Genomic DNA, 22,013 nt, shown 5'->3' with positions numbered 1-22,013 from the left:
GCTTTACTGAAAGGATTACAAGTTAAATAGATCCAGTTAGGTAATATCCTGCATTGAGTTACTGTGTAACACCCACATTCTCAATGCAGATTATTTTTAAAATAACCCCTAAGGGGATATAGTGGAAAATAAAAACAAAATTCTTCTATAAAAGTATGTAATAAAAAATAATTTTCAAAAGATGAAATGTGTATAATGTTTATCTAAATGCATTCTTACCTCTGATGCAATGTAATTGGAAGTTATTTATAGGAAAAAGAAAGGTCAAAGTTAACTTTCAGTAATTTGTGGATAAAAAAATATAACATACTGTATATAACATGAACAAGTTTAAAACTACCAGTCCTGGATACTACAAAAACAAATCTCGGGTGTGTGTCTTATTCCTTATTATTTATCGTCCCTATTATTATTATTTATACTTATTATTATCATTAAGATGCTGTATATAATTAAAAATCTGCATCAAGTCAAAAGAGTTATGATTTGGAGAATTAATTAACAAGGAGTATTTTTAGCTGCATTGTTGCAGACCTGAGTCAAACTGTATTGAGAGTTTTATTTCCTTAGCCTTAGTATTGTCCTTGCTAGAATACAGCAGCTTCGAAAGCTCTTTTTTGTGAAGTTAATGTACTTTTAAAGTTCCTAAAACCTTTGAACTGAAGCGACTCGAATGAAAAAAGTAATTCTTTGCTCAACTGGCTCGTAATTTCTGTGGACATTTTGTTGGCCAAGTATCTTAGATTATTTGCTGTTGTGTTGTTATATTACCTTCTCATTTTCATTCATGACATCTTTACAGTAAATTCTAAGTAATTAAACAGTATTCCAAAAAAACCTCCTTCATATTTGCTGATCACAGATAAAATATAACTATAACAGCACATATTACACAAATATACCAGAGAAATTACTGATAAAAATTGAGTCACAGTTTTTTAAAGATAGTGATCAAATAGTAATTCACCAATTACTATCTCACCAATGCTATAGACCAAACACTATGTACCTAAAGACCAAAATATTCTGAAATTACATTTTAATATACTGTAACTTTAAAAAGATTATAAGAGCAAAAAACAAGACAATGCAGCTGTTCTGTTTTTTCCCTTAGTGAATATAAAAATTTTAAAGCCTAAATTCCCATGGCAACTTCAGATAACTACCATGAGGCCTAAGCTTGAACTCAATTAAAACCAGATTGGATATCTGAAAAGGTCACCATTTAGCCTGGTCTATTTAGAAGGTTTTCCATCTTCATCATTAACATACAGTAGGTGATGTCTGCTACTACTATAACACACATTGCAAAGGTCTAATTTAAAAATAGCAGTTTGAACAAGTTTTAAAGATAAGGTTTTAAAGATAACAGTGAGACTAACTTCAGTCTCATTTTCAAAATAATGAAGGTTTTTATCTTAAGATTTAGTACATTTAGAAAATCCTACATAAATACTACTGTAAGGAACACAATTCGTTGTGAGCTGCAAATTCCTCTACAAACAATAAAAGACATTTCCATCACTGCCAGATGGAACAGTTAAACTAGACACTTAAACAAGTCTTCAAGTAAAGGATTTCTACATTGTAATTTAGAGTCATGACAGTTCCACAAAACATGGTAGGATAATCATATATACAGATCATTCTGTAAGATTTGCAGTGTTGCTAGGAGACACATGCTATTGCATTGATACTGCACAACATCAAAAGACAAAACTATTCAAACTGAAAAATGTCTTATTCAGTTACACACTCTCTTCAGAACATGTGATCATGTACAGCAGGAATACAAGTTTTTCAAGGCGTTAGAACACGTAATTGGTCTTTAGACCTCTCTGGGTTGCGGTCAGCCCTGCTTGTTTAAAGTGCACAGTGAAAACTCTTTGCTGACACTGTGAGTAATGTCTCAGTTCAAAGTGCAGGTGTTAAAGAGGCTGAAAACATATTAAATACCCTGGAATACTAAGGCCCAGGGGCTTGACCGAACATAATTGCAATATGTTTTTGTGTTCTTCGAACCCATAAGTTCATGTTTCACACATTTCATAGTAATGTTCTTTTACTGAGAAACCATCCTTATCATCATCAAAAATGTGTAAAAACTAACTGTGAAAGACAGGATTTCAAGCTGAAAGCTTAGAAAATGAATGGGTTGTCTGTCCCTTTTTGTATTCCTTTATAGTTTAATTAGCAGTAAATGTTTATATCTATTAACTGAGTCATTCAGCTGTATTACCCATCACAGAAGTGCACTCTGTTGCTCAGACAAGCATGGCTTGTCAGTTCATGTCGTCTGAAGATTACGTTTTTTCTTTACTGATTCATGTTTTGTTTTCTAAACCTTTCAGCTACACTTTTAGTATTGATGTAACATTAACTAACAAAAAGCCCACAATGAATTTACATTTATTACAATAAATGCGTACAATATTTAATTGTTAAGGTCTGCTGTTGTAAGCTCTAATGATTGCAATGTTAAATTGGCACACAAGAGACTGTTTTCAGTAGTGTAATTATGTTACTTTTATATGTAGGTTTATTATTTGAAAAGAGGACCCACACATATTTCCTCACCGCTTAAAAATGTAAACTGTCATGTTAACAGCCCCTACTGTTAATTATAATTGTGTTTAAATTCAGTATCTCAAAATGAAGTGCAATTATTGTAATAGGTTAAAAGCTAAATACTGTAGTTCTGTATTGCTAAAATGTTTCACACAACAAAAAGGTTTGATTTGTTATCATCTGAAAGTTCGTCAATCTGTAGAAACAACTCCTAATTTCAGAAAGCCATTCGACCTTCCACCCCTGAAGTATCTGACGGTAACACCAACACTGCTTTTTTCTGGAAATCTATAAAAACATTGGTACAGTATGCGTACGGTAAGAAACAAGAAAGGAACGAAAAAAAATGGAAAAACAGCAGGCTAATTATAAGATAGTGCATAAGTCTTTGCAAAAATACATTTTCTGGATTAAACATACTTTCAGTGCCTTCAAAATAAAGTAAACACCTGCCTACACTTTAGGAACCTTGGTATAAATAAACATGTTTTAAAAACAAAGGACGTAATTACAGATTGTAATTTATAATGTTTATATCAGTATACAAACTCCTCACTGCATTAAATTTTGTTTGTGACCCATTCTGTATACAGTACTTACAAGAGAAGGGTACTTTTTACTCGGTTTCTAATACACATGGAAGAAAAGCACATTTGAGAAACTGAAATATTACCTTTGCAAACAATAAACTGAAATATCCTTCTGTATTCCCTAGTCAGAAACTCTTACAACCAGTACAGTAATCTCCCTTTCTACTCATTTTAGACTGGTAGAGAGATTCACATTTTAGCAGAGTAATCTAATGAAAACAGTCTTTGCTCCTTCTAGGACTTGCAATCACAGTATGACTGGCCTTTCTTTTATTTGTGAATTGTCTGTGCAATGTGCAATGTGGAGGGTGGGGCTGCACTCTAATACAGAATTTGCTGGACCTAAGAGGCAAAACAAAGTGCTATGTTTTTCTTAGAAAGTTTTAATACGAATCCTTTAAAGCTATTACTATTTGCAATTGAGTTGAATGTTACAACTGAGGAAATTTCTTGCAACTTTGTTTAAGATATTTTAAAGCAGTCTTCCAAAAATCACAATCATCATTTGATTCATTTAAGTTTTTATCACAGTGTACCTTAAGCTCTTGGTGTACCTAACCCATAGTCCTCTGTGTACACACAGTCCAGGTGCTCTATAGGTGTCCATCCACTATCGGAGTGTTCTAAGTGTTCATGATAAGTGTAATGGCACCACAGCGTCTACCACTGAAGCAAATGCACATACAGGGATGTTTTCAGAGTCACCATTTTATCTCGGCATCCATTTTAACCCCAAATCCACACAAAGATAGTGGAGTGCCTCAAAGGCTCCCTCCTTTTGCTGGCTCCTTTTACTGACTGACGAGTCTGGTCTTGACCTCTCAAGGTACCAGAGGTGCATCTGGTTGCCTTGTTTCACCGCAGATAAAAAGGTGTTTGGCCCCACAGTAGGACTTTCCACACTCCCTCTTGTGGCATCATTGGCTCCTGGCTCACATTGACATAATTTATATGGAATGATTATGGTTCACACGTGGTGGCATAGTGGTTAGCATTGCAGCCTCACTGCAATAATGCCCTGGGTTCAATTACAGACCTAGGGTGCTATCTGCATGGAGTTCCTGTATGTTCTTCCTGAGTTTGCCTGGGTTTCCTCCAGGTGCTCTGGTTTCCCCCCACAGTCGGTAGGTTAATTGGCTTTAGTGGTGCTGGTTTGAGTGTGTGCATGTCTGTGTGTCTGCTCTGAGATTGATGGGCATCCTGTCCAGGGTGTATCCTACCTCGCTCTTGTAGCTTGCTGGACAGGCTATGGTTCCCCCACCACCCTGTATTGGATAAACTGTCAGCGTGGGATAATGGGGGCTGAGGGAACAGCTGTAGCAAAGGCCAGGTCCTTCTTTTCTTATTTAGGAGCTGCACCTTTAGTTCCAGAAGGGGTGGGGCAGTACCACTGATGGTGATGATTGGGGGTTGTAGGTTGGAGAAAAATATATTTTTGCATTTGTGTGTATTTTTGAGCTTTTAAAATGAATATATATCTGTTAAATATATTGTTTTATGTATGGGGAAGTACTTAGAAGTGCCCGGTTACAAATAGTTAATACTTCTTTGAAGGTTTTCATTTGTCATGAACATTAAACTACACAACAGACAATCATTGCAGCTAACAGTAAGACTAAACACAGAGCTGGACACAATCTCAGGATTTGACTGGCTATCACTAATGATTACAGTCTAAAACAGACTGCAGCCTGAATGGTTTTGAAATTTCTCATTTCGTTCATGATGTCTGAAGAGCAGAAACATTTTCTGATTGGAGTGTAGGTGATGGAGACAAAAGCAGGGCAGATAAAAAAACATGCAGTGTTGCAGAGGGAGAACAAAATGCCTGGAATGTTTTATTCCTCCCTTGGGTTTTCCACATTGACAGCTGCCCTGCTATGAATTATAAGACCTGTGTTCTTTTAAGCAGTATTCAACATCACTCGAAGGACATCTCTCAACTTATTTGCTTGTGGTGTCTCTTCAAGGGCCCTAAATTATGAATCATATTGCATCAAACCTAGCCAGCGCATCTTAGCTAGCAATAAGAGAGGAAAAACACATATTATACTGTGCAACAGTGAAAAGGATGCAGGGTTAGAAGTGGAATCTAAAAGGGAGCTCATTGAGAACAGGGTTGTATGGGTCTGTAACAACCTGCCCAGCAATGTTACTGAGATTATTCAAGCAATGTCTAGACAGAATCAGTAGACTTAACAAAATGAGGACTTATTTTAGCTCATACTCAATAAAATGACTCCATCAATAAAGGATTTCACAATAAAGGAGCAATGGTTTATGGGCAAGTGCAATCAGTGGATTTTGTGCAAAAGTGAAAGGGCAGTGTGTAATTGTATGGGCTTAGTGTAGGTGTGGGGAGAGTAAATGTACTAAATTTACCTGGAATCTGGTGCAGGTGTGTGGATTACTGAAGCAGTGTTGTGAAATTAATATACTGTGGGATAATGACCATTATGTCATATTTATTTTTACTCTAATGTATACTTGTAATGTTTGTATGTTTTATAAGTTTTCTGTTTGTGTAAAACATAGCTGCAATCCATTAAGTATTATTGTATCATAATTTTTAAGCAATGAGCAGACAAGAAAACAAGGATTACAGATATCTCATACAGTACATGGAACTTTTCCTACTGTAATTATAGGATTAAGAAAAAGAACCACCTGTGCCTCAGCATTGTTTAACAATCTCTAACATCAAACACTTTATCTGAAAATTATTTTATCATTTTATTATTATTTTAACAAAGGGGCCGATCTAACTCCTTCTGCAACACAAATTTAACCTTAACTATAATTTATTGGTTGACAATTCCAGGCCTTCACTCAGTAAAAAGAAACAGCAAAATGGTACTCGATAACCATGTTTTTTTTATATTCTTGTGGGTTTAGTTTTCAATAACTGGTCATAACATCATACCTTAAAGTCTGCTCTGAGTGCCACATCTGCCTCTGTGAGAATTGTTCACATATACAGGCACAGCAGCTGTTTACACAATTATACTGACAGCAGGTGGCCTATCACTTCAAAATAATAACGGTCCTTATTACATTCGTGTTGTAATACCAACTCAATTTTCCACAAAAAAATGATCACAAAAAATCAATTTTTATAACTGGACTTTATAGTTTTTCTAAATGCAGGATTCCCATTTATGATTAAACAATTTCTAAAACATTTCAGCAAAAACAATCTGTAAAACTATAACATTTGCTCTAGACATTAAATAAATCACATTTGCTAGTGATGAAGACAAGTGATTTCTTAAAGGCTTGATTGTTTAAAATAGTTTAACTAATACCTAAAATAACTTTATTGTTCAATATTTAGATCATTAGATCACTTTGGTTCTCCTTCCTTAAGATGGAGGAATGAGTAACTGTGTAGCTCAAAGGCATTAAGTAACTTATTGCTTCAGCATCTGGCAATGAATTATCTGAGCTTCACTGTAACATATAATTAGTTAACCTTAGTTATGTTGTAAGAAAAACCTACAATACTGACACCAAATGGTTGGTCTAATTTCAGACATGCCAAATGTCCTGAGAATTCTTAGCTTAAAGCTCCATTTCTTTATTTATGAGTTGAGGGAAAAAAACAACGAAGAGTTTAATTAATGAGCAAAAATAAAAATCAGACTCTGTCTGGAAAACAGATGGGCTTGGTCTGAAACATGACACTTGCATTATCAATCTTGCTGGCTGTCTTGGTTCTCATCCAGAATTCTCACCGGCAGTAAACACTGCTGCTGGAAGTGATAAATATAAAAAATGACAGGCCTGCCAGGACGTCACCATTCTTACTGCACTCAAATCATTGGCTAGGCGTGTTATTTAGCCTTTGTACAATACAGAGCAATGGTTTAGGAAATATGACTGTCAATTCTACTGCTCTGTGATTGTATATCTCTGTCCATGGTAGCTTCTTAATTTCCCCCATTGCAATGGGTTTTATTTACATAACGTTTAGGTAAGAACCTGCCACCATTAGCTCATCATCGGTACTACAGGGTGCAACTTCAGATAGTAAACTGCTGAGAAAGCAGAACAGAAATAGTTTTCTAAAGCATTATCTGTTTTTTTCCTCTTTAATGTCTATAAATTTATTTATTTACTATATCTCAAAGCAAGCTATGCATTTGCACTAGTCAAGTATATACAGTATACACACACAGATACATTACATATACAGTACAACAAATATTTACATTTTAAAAGGCGACAATCAAAAAACAAACACCAATCTGTTGTTTTACCATACCTCAAATTACCTTTACAGTGACAGTTTGAGATCTTGACATGGCTCATCGTCATCATGACAATCGAAAAAATCACAAAGTGTCACAAATTTCTGTACTCTGTACTGTATGAATGTAGTTTACAAACAGACTGAATGCGAGCAAACAGCGAAAGATAGCCCCTTTAATTCAGAACTGCTTAAATTATGCCTGTTTCTAAAGCTGTGAATTATAGAATCAAGGAGAGGATTCTTTTTCTTTTAGCTAAGTTTTCCTTCTCTAAAGTATACAGTATGAAATACAATTCACAAAACAAAAAAAAATGAGTCTGAGCGCATCATGTTCAGTTCTGTTTTCCAAGCCCTAGTTAGAGTGAAGGAGCCCACCACCACTTTACCATTCACAGTGATGAAAGACACAGTTGGAGTTTCACATCAAGGACAGTTTTACCAGATGCCAGTTAACCAGCATACAGTTTACCAGTATGCTTTGGATAATGGGAGGAAACCCACACAAGCAGAGGGAGAAGATACAAACTCCACGCAGATAGCACTTGAGGCCTAAGTGCTGCATGGCAGCCATGCTAATGACTGCACACACCCCCGTCTTGGCCAGACATTCAAAAAAGTCCACTATGGTGATGGGAGATACCGTGCTGTAAGAGGCACTATAGAGGCAAGAATAATATTTAAAGCTTCTGTGGTACTGTACTCTTCATAAGAATAGAAGTATAACTGCGGTAAGAAAAAAATCATTGCAAATACTGTACACTTTTACAAAGATTAAATCTAGTCTTGACGCACAAAACTGAAAAATGTGTTTTTGTACAGAGGTTTCATTTTACTTGTTATTTAGGACATTTCTCCTTAAAAACTGCTGCCAGGTTTAAACATAAAAGTAACAGAAATGGGTTGTAGACAGAATCTGTTGATTCAATCACTTTCCATTCCATAAATTTTATTATTCTCACTGTGTGCTAAAATGTAGTAGGAGCAACACACTGGTAAATTGGTAATACTCCTCCTTTGTGCGTGAAAATGAAAAAAATATACACTGAGGCTAGTAGTTATTGTTTTTATCAGTCTTTAGTCGTTTCAGAAACTGACAGGTTTCAGAAATTACAGCTTATAAATATAGTCTGATATTTTGTATCAACTAGTTAGTTGCAATCAAAGAACTAAATGGGCTAAATGGCCTCCTGTCATTTGTAACCTTTTGTTCTTTCTTAAATCATTAGCAGCTTATCAGAACCAGGAAAGTGCAAATATTACTAATGTTAAAAGTAATATATTTTCTCTCCAAACCGACAATGCATACTATAAATCCCTATATTAAAAATATAATGGTACCATCACTTGAGCCAATCTTGAGTTTTTCATTAATGGATTATCACTATGAAAAGCCATACAGTATATACTGTATTTTGTGATTGAGGAGGGGTCTGAAAGTGCTTTCTAATATAATATCCCATTGAGGAATACAATACATGATGCAAACATAGAGCACCTGAGTAATAATAATAATAATAATAATAATAATAATAATAATAATAATAATTGCTTACACTTATATAGCGCTTTTCTGGACACTCCACTCAAAGCGCTTTACAGGTAATGGGGACTCCCCTCCACCACCACCAATGTGCAGTCTCTTTTCCATTCTCACATTACAAGATGTCATAAAACAGTATCATATTAAACTACAGACTTGCAATATTAAACTACAAACTTGAAAAGTCAAGCTCGTTGATTGAATTGCACAGTAAATCAAAAGTGTCTTCCTTCCAAAACTGTTTCATTTTTTTAAACTACAAATGAAGTATGCATAGTTTTAAAGCACAAAAGTTTAATCAAATGGACAATTGAATTGCGAACATTTGTGGTTGAAATTAAATATCAGCAAAAACTAAACTGTGACTGTATTAACTATTCACCTCTTTTGCTACAGGAAATCAAAATTTGTGAATGTAGAATCAGAGGAAAGTTACTGACCTTGAGTTGTTAATCTCATCTAATGGACCATTGTAAAAGAAAACAGACTTTGACTTTGTTATGACTTTGTTATATAGACTTGCATTATCTTGCATTATATTTTACAAAAGCATTCAATTGTGCCTTACAAGCTTCTGCATAAAATGTGAGAATGAGTTTAGAAATTACAAAACAACAGCTCAAGTACAAAATATCACGATTACAAGTAAACTGTTAAGTTAAACACTTAGATACAAAAGATGCTCGCCTATTCTAATATGAACGGCTATTCTAATTTAATGAGTATTGAAATGAATAACTACAATACATTAGTTAAGAGCTATCTCCCAGTCCAGTTTATAGTAGGGCCCTATGGATGATCCCAAAAGAACAAAAATATGTACCTGAAAATTAATTAAATTGAAAAATGTAAAAATGTAAAATGTAAAAATGAAAAATGCCTTGCAGAATTGGTCCTCACACTGAACGCATTCTCTTTCAATAATCTTTTTTACCAACAGGTCAGTGGAGTTGCCATGGGCACCAGAATGGGACCCAGCTATGCCAACATTTTTGTCGGCTGGGTAGAAGAACGCTTCTTCGCTTCCTACACTGGCTATGTCCCTGACCTCTACAAACGATATATTGATGACTGCGTCGGTGCCGCCACATGCTCCAACGATCAGCTTGAGTTCTTCCTGCACCATTTCACCAACTTCCACCCGTCCCTCAAATATACGATTAACATATCTTCCACTACTCTTCCGTTTCTAGACATCCACTTGTCTATCAACTACCCCCGACTGTCCACTTCAGTTTATTACAAACCCACGGATTCACACAGCTACCTCCTGTACAGCTCATTTCACCCCAACCACACTAAAAACTCTCTTCCTTTTTCACAGTTCCTTAGGTTACGACGATTATGCAGCGACGACATCGACTTCGAGAACCAAGCCCTCGAAATGTACTCATTTTTCATCAACAGAGGATACCCCAGCAGTGTGATTGACAGGGCCCTTGCCCGAGCCCAAAACACCCCCCGGACCATCAACCCGATCAGGAACTCCCGCCGTAACAACCGCATTCCTTTGGTGCTTCCTTACCACCCTAACACACTTCCTATCCCCAGGACCATTAACCACAACTTTTCCATCCTACAGGATGATCCCTCCATTGGGGCCCTCTTTTCTGATCGCCCTATCATCTCATATCGCCGACCACCTAATCTGCGTAACCTCCTTGTTCACAGCTCCCTTGACCGCCCTCAACAACCATCCACACCAGGCACTTTCCCTTGCAACAGAGCTCGCTGTATCACCTGCAAATACACAGCCACCACCACACTCATTCAAGGCCCCTCAGGACAATTCCGGATCACCCAGACAGCATCTTGTACCTCCAGCAACCTTATTTACTGTATCTCTTGCAGTAAATGCCCAGCCATCTACATTGGAGAAACAGGAAGGAGACTCGGAGACCGTTTCAGAGAACACGTCAGGGCTGTAAAGATTAAAGATCTCTCCAAGCCCATTGTTTCTCATTTCACCTCTGACGGCCACGACCACTCTAATCTCTCCGTCTGTGTTCTCAAAGACGGTTTTCCGAACTCATACATCAGAAAGACCACCGAAACTAAAATTATTCTGCAGCTAGGATCACACCTTCTCCCTTCCCTTAACGACAGACTACTGTTCTTTTAAATTTTCTCCATTCATTGGAAGTTTCATTTCACACCTCTCTGCACCCATTCTGACTTCACACCTCTTGATTGGCCTCTCTTTCTGTCCCCTGCTCCCGCCTCTCACTCCTCCTCCCTCCCAACCTTTGTTCTCCCGCTACTTTACCTTTGCCTACTGCCCTGTCTCTCTCACACCTGAAGAAGGCTCCATGGCCGAAACGTTGTGTTCTCTTTCTTCTTTTTTTCAGCATGGAATAAACCTATTACTTGTTCCTTTGCAGCCTACGCATGCTGACGCAGCTACCCACTTGAAAAATGTAATATATATATATATGAAAATATAAAGGGTATCTTAGTAAAATGTTTGTACTGGTTCAAAAAACAATTCAACACCAAAACAAGTCAATAAAAACAAATATGAATTTCTAAAAGGAACCAAAATGTTAAAGGTGAGATTGTCCTTAAATATATTATGTAAACTAATTATTTTGCCTGCTTTATTTGACATCAGATTCCACTTCAGAATAAGTTATTCTGTGCTCAGGTTACCCAGTCCTGCCTTCACTGGAATCAGACGTTGCCCCTAACTGTTCCATCCTTTTCCCTCAAAACTCCTTTCAGAATTTCATTAAGTCAGAATCTTGTGACCTCTGAATTATCTGCAGATGCTCAGCTCACAAGGTAATGTTCATCTTTTAGCTGTCAAATAGTACCAAAGTGAACTCAAATATCTCAAATATCTCAAAACAAACTTTTGCATTATGTAAAAGAAGAACTTACTGTAACTTAAGCAATGCCACGTCTTTAAATACAGACCTTTTGGGGGGTTTCCCTGAACTCACCCCGGATCTGAACAATATAGTATCTGCTTTTATCTGTGTGTTTAAGCTCTGCACACTAGTGATACAAACAGGTAAAAAACAGGCATTAAGAGGATGCTTAGGAATTGTGTTAAGCACTGAAAATGAACAGTTCTATAAAGCTTGTTGGAGAAATACAACAGTTGGTGACACTATTGAATTTTGTAGTATCTGTTTTAACAGGGTTTCCTGATGAATTATTGCAAAACACCCCAAAGAAAAATAAAACATTCAAAGCTGTGACCTTTAAAAGTGTTTATGAATCCATTTACTTAATCATAATAATTATTAAGATTAATCACAACTGACAAGTGAATTTGTTGGGGATAAACACAACATTAAGCTTTGCAGCTTGCCAAACTCAAGTTCTTCTCTGCCAATCTGGGCATATGGTGTAGGGCCTTTATCAGAGGCGACCCAGGACTCCGGTCATTCGGTCCTGGTGGACTGAGATTAATGTGCATCTGCTGGAGCTCTGCTTGTATTTGCTGTTGTGGCAATAGTCTGAGACCTCCTACAAAAAAGGGTTTCTACAGAGAACAAATACGTTACAAAGCCCTAATAAAGGTTTCAGGCCTTCAGACCCAGTTACAGTCTCAGCTAGGCGAAGTCAGGATTTGCAGATTTACACAAATATCCCACATTCCCAGGAAACTAAAAAGCAAAGATGAATATTTTTCTTAAACTTTTTCATGTCCAGTGTCAGTGAGATTGAGTGAAGGCCACTGTGAGTCTGGAGCTACAGTACCTGTGCCATAACAGCAAGATATACAATAGTGTTAAGATATTGGAATAATACCAGGCACAATTGTCAATAGATAATTTCTTTTGGTAGAATATAATTGCTTAAGATCAGATACAAAATTTTGCTACTCCTAAAATGCTACATATTTTAAAATAAAAAGCCCTTCACATATATTCACATATACTTTTTCTGAAGTATTAAAATTAATATTAAATCTCTTGACTAGTTATTTTAAGAACAAAAGAACAAGAATATGAATTGTGATTGGTATATTAATTGTGATTAATCTTCATCGAAGACGAAATAACTTCTTTTGTAGTTTAATTAAAATCAGTGATGCATGCAAGAGGACCTAAATTAATGTTCTATGACTAAAATATGTAATCATCATCACTTACGTATGAAAGACGCAGTTGTGTCTTGGTTTTTCTTTAACATAATTTGAATAACTCACATCAGGATGGGACACAAATATAAGAACTAGTCCTTAAACCGTTAAACAATCATATCATAATTACTACAGAATTGTGTGCAATTACTTTAATAGTATTACCAGGTGTCCAGCAGATCTGTAGTATTAAGATGACTTCCTTTAATTTGTTGGCTGTTTTTTTTTTTATTTCAACTTTGGTTAAATGGATATATTCCCTACTTATTTTAATGCTATTAATATATTTTTAAAGAAAATAAGTTTCTTCCCTTCAGTAGATACACTTGCTGTCCACATAACAAAAACTAGCCTGCACATGAATACTAGGCTGTAAATACAGACTAATTATTCTTATGCCAATAAGTAACAAATTACGGCATCAGTTTAATTCACTGAAAGCCCAGATAGAGCACAGATAAAAACATGCTCTGCTAAAAAATAGAAGATCTTAAGAAGATTGACCACACAATGGGAAAAAAACATTATTATGAGCTGATGAACTCAACAGAAATGCTCAACTGACAAAGAAGACACTTATGCAGTGTAATATCTAATCCTGAACCTAGAAGGCCATTGTTTGTGGGTTTTCAGAGTCTTAAAGCAGCCACACATGGCTGGGAGAAGTTGTTGAATCGGTCCAGTTACAGTAAGTCAATGACTAGTTGGTCTAGTTCATGGAGAGCAGAGTTGGAATGAATACTCACAGACACTCTGGCCATCCAGGACCGGGATTTAGCACAACTTCACAAATGAATATATTATTTTAAAAGCTGAAGTGAGCACAAGAAGAAAGCAGATATTGTATTCTTACACAAAGACAAAGCTCTATATTTTCATCTAACTTTTGTTAAGCCCAGGCAGGTCAGAGCTCCCAGCCCTCGGTCTCTACAGAAACTGGTTGCATTTACATGAGGAAGTCAACATCGCCTAGCACCACCCAGACCCATTTCAGCAGGCTCTCTAAGCCACCTGTCACCAATTAATTAGCAATCAAACCAGCTATTTAATCCCCACTTGCCACTGCCCCTGTGCTCTGTTATTCAGCTACTCTTGATGGGGTTGCACTCTCTGCACCAAGAGTTTAGTGAGCCTCAGTGGGCCACAAGTTTCTCTATACCAAGCCATGGAATTATTATTTTCCTAGCCATACTTTCTGCTTGAAAAGTAGAACAACATTTGCCAATAATCAACTAAAATAGATAAACGTTTCCATAGGTTAGGGATCTGAAAAGATCACTATAACCAGTTTTTGGCCTGGAAAATATAAAGAAACCAGAAGCATTCTCAGTCCTGTTCCAACTACCATAAACTTTTTTTAGCTATCCTCTGGTCCCATTACTGGTGACTGAAGAGACCTTTTATGATGCATCACATTGTGATGGATCTGGTGGATCATCTAGTAAAGTGAAAGGACACCGCTATACAGACCACAGAAAGTGTCGTCTGGTTCTATAAATCTTTTTTTTCCTTTGCTAACAATGTAAAAAATTTAAAGTTTTCAAACCAGAAGGAAACCATTCTGGTATTCTTCTAACTTGGTCGAACTTTGATTCTTTTATTCTCAACGAGTATTTCAGTGATTAAGCTTTATTGAACTGTAGGGGTGCTAATCGTAGACAAGTTATCATGTGATTAATCCATCCATTTTCACTTCCGCTTTTCCTGGTGAGGGTCACGGTGAAGCCGGAGCCTACCCGGCAAGCAACGAGCATAAGGCAGGGTACACCCTGGACAGGGCACCAGTTGTCACGACCCTCTTCCTACCCCTAGAGGGCGGTCAACCTTTCTGTCCTGTTCCTTGCTTCCCTGTGCCTGTTCTTGTGCTTCCGGTGCGTCTGGTGGAAGTTTGCTATTACTTTCCGGTCTGTCCTGTCCTCTGCGCTTGGCATTGGGATCGATTGTCGAGAGGCTCTCCTCACCACGTCGCCCCACGTCCGATACCTGAGGGCTTATGTCTTGTCCCCGACTCCTTGAGCCCTTGAGCCATGTGTTTGCTCTGTTTCTGCCGCTTCGCATAGGGCCTTCTCGTCTCGCCGGTCTCTCTCCATGGCTAGCCTCCAGCTTATGTGACACCAGTCCTTCGCAGGGCAAGTGCAAGCTAATCATACATGGGGACAATTTGGAGGCCACAGTAAGGGCTGAGGGGAAAATTTGGCCCAGACACTGGGATAACTCCCTACTCTTCTCGAGAAATGCCTGGGGATCTTTAATGACCCCTGAGAGTCAGGACATCGATTTAACGTCTCATCCGAAAGACAGCGCCCACTACAGTATACTGTAGTGTCCCCGCCACTATACTGGGGCATTAGGACCCACACAGACCGCAGGGTGGGCACCCCCACTATTCCCACTAACACCACTTCCAGCAGCAAACAAAGGTTTTCCAAGGAGGTCTCCAAACCAGGTACTGACCAGGTTCAGCCCTGCTTAGCTTCAGTCGACTGCCAGTAGTGAGTTGCAGGGTGATGTGGCTGCTAGCCTCATGTGATTAATAAATGACTGAAATAAACTCAATGGGCTCATACAATGTTTACAATTAAAACAAAAGCAATTGATAGTTTCTTCTTTAATAATTGGCTAAATTGCCTCTGAATAACAGTCCTAGAATGCTTTTTGCAGAACACCGCCACAGCTAATCCTGAAAAGTAAGAAAAAAGGTTGCTGGGGATCTGCGACATTAGCTTTGACAGAAAAGGGTTTCGTCATCGAAAAAGTTTGAGAACCACTGTTCTACATAATGGCATGAGTAACGAGAACACGCGTTGATCAGCATGTGAGAATTGCAGCATAAGCAGATCAGAAACATTGGGAAAATTGAAAATCCCCATTTAAAAAATGTTCAAGTACTATGCAGCTGTAAGGTAAAGCAGTTAATAAAAACTTGATAGAACTACACATATTGAATTTTCTCTGGTCAGGTGTGGATGCTGAATTGGTGTGCTTCTAAAGCAATGTACTTGCCAAATAGCTAAATTAGACAGAAAGCTTTGTACAGTAAAAACATTTTGCCTAGAACATTTTGGAGTTTCTTTTTACCAAATGAGTCATCAGTAATAATCCAGATGAAACATATCCCAGTCAATATTTGCTTTACATTGCCAAACCATATCCGTTGCGGTTTTTTTTTCTTTTAATTTGCTAATAATTAATTGAATTAGCTCTTGGGGAACTTTGAAAATCTGAGTCCGGTTTCACAAATATCATTCTTTTAGAAGATGAACAGCTTTTCAGCAAAGATTTTATGGGCACTGAATAATTTAAAATTGCCCAAGGCAGTATTTTTTATTACTTTTATACATTAGTAGTCAAAAGTTAGAAAGTCCAAAAGAAAGAATAATGCAAACGACAAGTGCATACTGTATTAAAGAGAATAATTACAAACATAAATATTCTAAGCTTCTTTTTATTTATTGCATAATAACTAAATCTAATATAAAAAAAGATAAGATTTGATAACCACATAAATATTAGCAACTGAATTTGACTCAAATGAAGCAGGTCTCTGAATTACAAGTAAATGCATTGGTCATTATTCACTTTATTTTGAAGTGCATAGTCCAAGTTAAACAGTACAAACTTTGAAAACTTACTACTGTATACTGTATCTTAAACCGAGTGTAGAAAAGTAAATTATTACTGACTAGTCTTTAAGTAGAATTTCACAAAATAAATTGTATTTTCACAGAGGGAAAAATAAAAAGGTCAGTAGGTCACTAGACACTTTACAGTCTTTGGTAAAGATTAAAAAAATAAATAGGAGCATTTCATGTTTGAATTTAAAGGCTCTATTGTATCCCTTAAGTCCTTAAACTTTCTTAATTAGACATTACACTGTGAAGAATTTAGCATGAAGGGATTTACTCTTTAGAAGGAAATTAAATCTTATTTTTAGAAAATATAGTCACTTTTATACAATAAACTGATATCTAATTTTCTGGAAAAAAAAGAACTTTGAACAGGTCTTCTGCCTGGCAATTATCAGTGATTCAATGAAAACATTGTAAAACGTCCTGTGGCCCATGCCTATTTGTCAATCAAAGATGCATCTGATGCTGTGTAGGACAGGACAACAGGGCCTCATAACAGTATTGTCCACTCTGAGTACAACCAAGAATAGGCACAGAAAAACTTTTTGTGTCACAAGCTTTGAGATAACATCAAGAATTTTATCTTGTTCATGCAACACACAGGACAGTCTACAGAACTGAAAGTGCAGGTCTGCATGAAAGAGGCATTTTGGTTTAACACTGGCACTGTGTCATAGAGTGGTCATCAAGGATTACAGCACACAGCTTCATGATTTCAGCAGAAACAGTCTGTATCACTCAGAGGTGGCTGCCTCCTAAGCACTGTTCAACCATTTGCAGAAGATTATCAGATATGAATGAACATGTCGATGTTCCTTCTTCATTTTGATTGATGCCTCAATAAATTAACACTGTAGCACTTTATTTGTAATACTATACCCATGAGACTGAACTGTTGAAACACTAACCCCCAAGTTTTCTTTTTAGTTGTAAGGTAAAAATATACATGTAAAGCAGCATTTAATCTACATTATCTCTTCATCAAACAACTTCAACATTTGAGGTGTCTATCTAGCAAGTTATCTGGCATTCCTTAAAACCGATAAAACAAATACCAGCTTGCAATGATGACCAGAGCATTTTGTTATACACTATTTTTCACAACAGAAAACAGCACTGAAATACATATTTGCTAACCATAATTAGAAGATCTATGTCAAGTAATTTCATAAATATTTGCTGCTGCTGTTGTAAGCTCCTTTTCGAATTCCAGTAAAAACAGCTGTATCTAAATTATGTTGGTGCAGTGCAATACCCAGGTGTAATTTTAAAAAATTGCCTGCAGTTCAGTAATTTAAAACTGTAAGGAAGATGCAAGTGAAGTAAAACTGAGTTACCGTTCTACTGAAACCAATTAGATATTGTTAAGAACAGTTGTTTTTAGCATCAGAGATAAATCTACATAAAACCCACATAACTTTAAGCTATTTAATTGCTTAACATATACACACATACCAGGGATGCAGTCAAGTCGTTACTGTCCAAGTCACCACAAGCAAAGTCCAACTGCAATTCACAGACCTTACTCCGCAAGGCCTCAGCAAAAGTGAACAGCTGACACAAACAGAAAAATGACAAATTAATTTAGTGCACAAATCCATCTTTCAGTGACAGTTTCCGTACAGTAAATACAGATACAGTTCAGTGGAAAAAAAAGTAATTCCAACCTCGTGCATATTTCTCCATTTCCATTTTTGGCTCCAACTTCACTATGCTAAGAACAAAAGTCTGCCAATTAGCTATATAAAGGCATGAACATCAAGAACAGCAGCTATTTTGAATTTACCAGTCAACTTAAATTTTCCTTAAGGCTTCACCCTGACCTCTCTACAAAACTTCTGCTATTCAGTATTCAGCTGAAATCACGATGCAAACTACCATAAATTGCTACTTGCAGGCTACTGTACATTCAAACTGTGTCATGTCAAAACCATTATGGATAAGGGCTGACTTTTTTATGTATAATTGCTTAATCCTTAAGCACAAAGCATTTTTGTTTAGAATCAGTGGTGAAAAAGATGATGACAAAATAATCTCTTAGTTATGTATTGCTACTCCTTTTAAAGCTAGTCTGTTAAGAGGGTACTCAGCTTTGAATGAAACATTAGCCAAGATGATGGATAAAACCCATCGGAAGGGATGAACACAGGGACAGGGACAGGACTGGTACCCAAACACATCTGTGTTAAGAGTTTCAGGGAATGGAGCACATTGGGTTAGGCTAAGAAATAATTAATACATTTATCGATTTATTAAAACAAGTTTTACCAGATCGCAATGAGAAGTTAACAGCCATGACACCCTGGGGAATAAATACAAACATAAATGCAACAGACAAAACAATGCACAGTTTCACAGACACAGTAAATACAGGATAACATACATGTACATGTACAAAGAATTGTAAAATACAAAGTATATTCTGTACAAACAAATACAGAAAACAAAACACTGGCTTCTTAGAACAGGGGTTGCAAACAACACTGCTAGCTCATTTAGCACATACCAGGGAAATATATAGTGTAACATTACTTCTGAACCTTACACGGCAGAAGTAAGCTTTGTAATTGCTTAAAATTATATAAAGATATAGATGTACAATATATGAATGTACAGTACTGTGTCTTAAATTCCTTAATACACACAATCATCTTAACTGACAATCACAAGGATGAATGTGTATTCAACAAACTTATAACCAGGATGACTGATAAATAAGTAGACTTAAAAGACTATTGACTATGCTTTAATAAATGTTTTAATTAGACTGATTCAGATCCAGAGTTCCAACAATTACTGTAGTTATGCCATATCACATGTGTGTAAGAAATACACTTTCACTTAGAGATTTTATCTGTGTCAAATAGTTGAAAACCAAAGTGTTTTCTGGCATACAGCGTAAACGTCCCACACCTAAGGTAAAAGCATATACTGTATTTCAAAGCCATTTCAGAAAATGCATAATCTCAAACAATGAAGTTCTGAAAGCAAACACCTGTATAAAAAAACACATCCTATTAACGTGCCTAGGCAGCAATATCCCACAGTCATTCTACAGAATGCTATCTTTTGGTACTGTAATATGACATTACAGAAAACCACAAACCAAACCTAAATCACTAACTAAAATCCCCCAAAAGACAGTTAAAATGAATGTATCAGCTTTTATAAATGGAGATCAGATATAAAAGTGAGAAAAACATTTAAAATAATTATGAGTCACAAAGTGCATCAATGAGATCTTTCATACAAACAAGAGTTTGATTCTGCACAGACACTAACATCCATATACACTGACATATTGAAAATCCCTGAAGCTCCGATTGACTCCAACTGTGACTTTAAAATTCCTCCTTTACTTCTCTGTATTAGTTTAAAATAATTTCATCCCTTCTCAGAAAAAACCTTCTACCTTACAAAGAATATGGTCGGCCACCTTTTCAGTGAAGGCATTTCGTCCGATAGTCCGTGTCTCAAACATAGTGAAAGCAGGTCTGTCTGCTGTGTTCTTTGTCATTTAGATAATTCCGATGAACCGTCTATGTTTTTTGATCAAATAAGTGCAGATGTAGTCCATATCAAGTCCACGACTAAGCTTGTGTGTTGGTGACTCGATTCATAGCAAGACTGAAGATGCAAAAGCTCCTACATTTGCTTTGCGAGCTAAAATGTACTGCACTTTGCTTAACGTTGTTATTCAGTTCATGATCAATATGCAGTATGCACTTCAAAACAAGGGGTACTTTATATAGTTCTGAAAATTCAGTTCAGTACCATAATTGCTCAGTTTAGAGGGCAGACTGGTGACTCTAATTAGTCAAGTACAGTGCGTTGTGGAATGGATTTCCATAGCAACACCTTCTGTTTCACCAAATGAACACACCTTTGCTACTCATCCAGCAATCTAAAATAAGTCCATAAGTGTTTCAGGGTTAGAGTAAGCATCTGTGGAAAGCACTGTTATGTAAATGCCATAAAGTTTGAATATGTAAATTCAAAGACATGTATTATTAAGCCAGCAGCCATGTCACCCAGCAACTTACAATTGGCAACCCACTGAAGCTCAGCAGGTGTGAGCCTGGTCAGTATCTGGATGGGAGACATCCTGGGAAAAACTAAGGTTGCTGCTGGAAGAGGTGTTAGTGGGGCCAGCAGGGGGCGCTCACCCTGCTGTCCATGTGGGTCCTAATGCCGCAGTATAGTGACGGGGACACTATACTGTAAAAAACAAGCGCCGTCTTTCAGATGAGACGGAAAACCGAGGCCCTGACTCTCTGTGGTCATTAAAAATCCCAGGGCATTTCTCAGAAAGAGTAGGAGTGTAACCCCGGCATCCTGGCCAAATTTCCCATGCCTCCTAATAATCCCCCTCTATGAATTGGCTACATTACTTTGTTCTCCTCCCCCCCCCCGACGGCAAGCGGAGCGACGCGCCGGTTGGAGTATTCTCGGTCGCATTTAATGGCAACGTCAGCTCAAAGATTTGGTTCAAACCACCAAATGGAGACGGGCGTGCCGACAAGCGGACCCTGCTGATGCAGGATTAACGCTAGGATGAGAGAGAAAGACATGTATTATTAATTTGCACAATGAGAAAAAATATGTATGTATGAACTGAACTTACTACAAGATAATTCATCAAGTATAAACAGATATGTAATTAATTTTTTTTTTTATTTGAACAAGAGTAGAGCATATGGTTGACTATACTATTTTATATATATTTGATACAGTAATTGACCTGTAATCAGATTTCATTATTTCATTTGTTCATTATTTCAATCTATTCATTATTACATACATTATATATCATAATATAGTCTATTTTGATATTTAGTTATTATTATATTCTATTTGAATATTTAGTTGTTGTTATTATTATTATTATTATTATTATTATTATTATTTCCTGCATTTCAAAAACTTACATAACATGTCTTCCTAATTTACAGTACATATACTGCGTAACAAAAAAAATGAAATCCACAGTGACTGAAGCCTCAATGTCATATTTCTAATTTCCATTAATGTGAGCCTCCCACACACACCCACACCACAGAACGATAACAATGGGAAACAATTTCATGACCTTAACAGAAGTGGACCTAACTATAGCTGCACTTATGAACAAAAAAACATGGAAAGTGCTAATTTTCTTTTTTTTTAAACCTGCAACCAACAAACTTTCAAGCTGTTAGTATTCAGAATATAACGGAACATTTTTTGTTCAAAATCTACCACATTTACCAAAACACAGCAAATTTACTGCTTACTTGTCATATACTGTATATATTTCATAAATATTTTTCATAAACATACAGTATACTGTACAGTATATATA

The sequence above is a fragment of the Atractosteus spatula genome, chromosome 7, assembly GCF_055471065.1.
Source record: "Atractosteus spatula isolate fAtrSpa1 chromosome 7, fAtrSpa1.hap1, whole genome shotgun sequence".
NCBI classification, from domain to species: domain Eukaryota; kingdom Metazoa; phylum Chordata; class Actinopteri; order Semionotiformes; family Lepisosteidae; genus Atractosteus; species Atractosteus spatula.
This window is presented reverse-complemented; position numbering follows the sequence as displayed.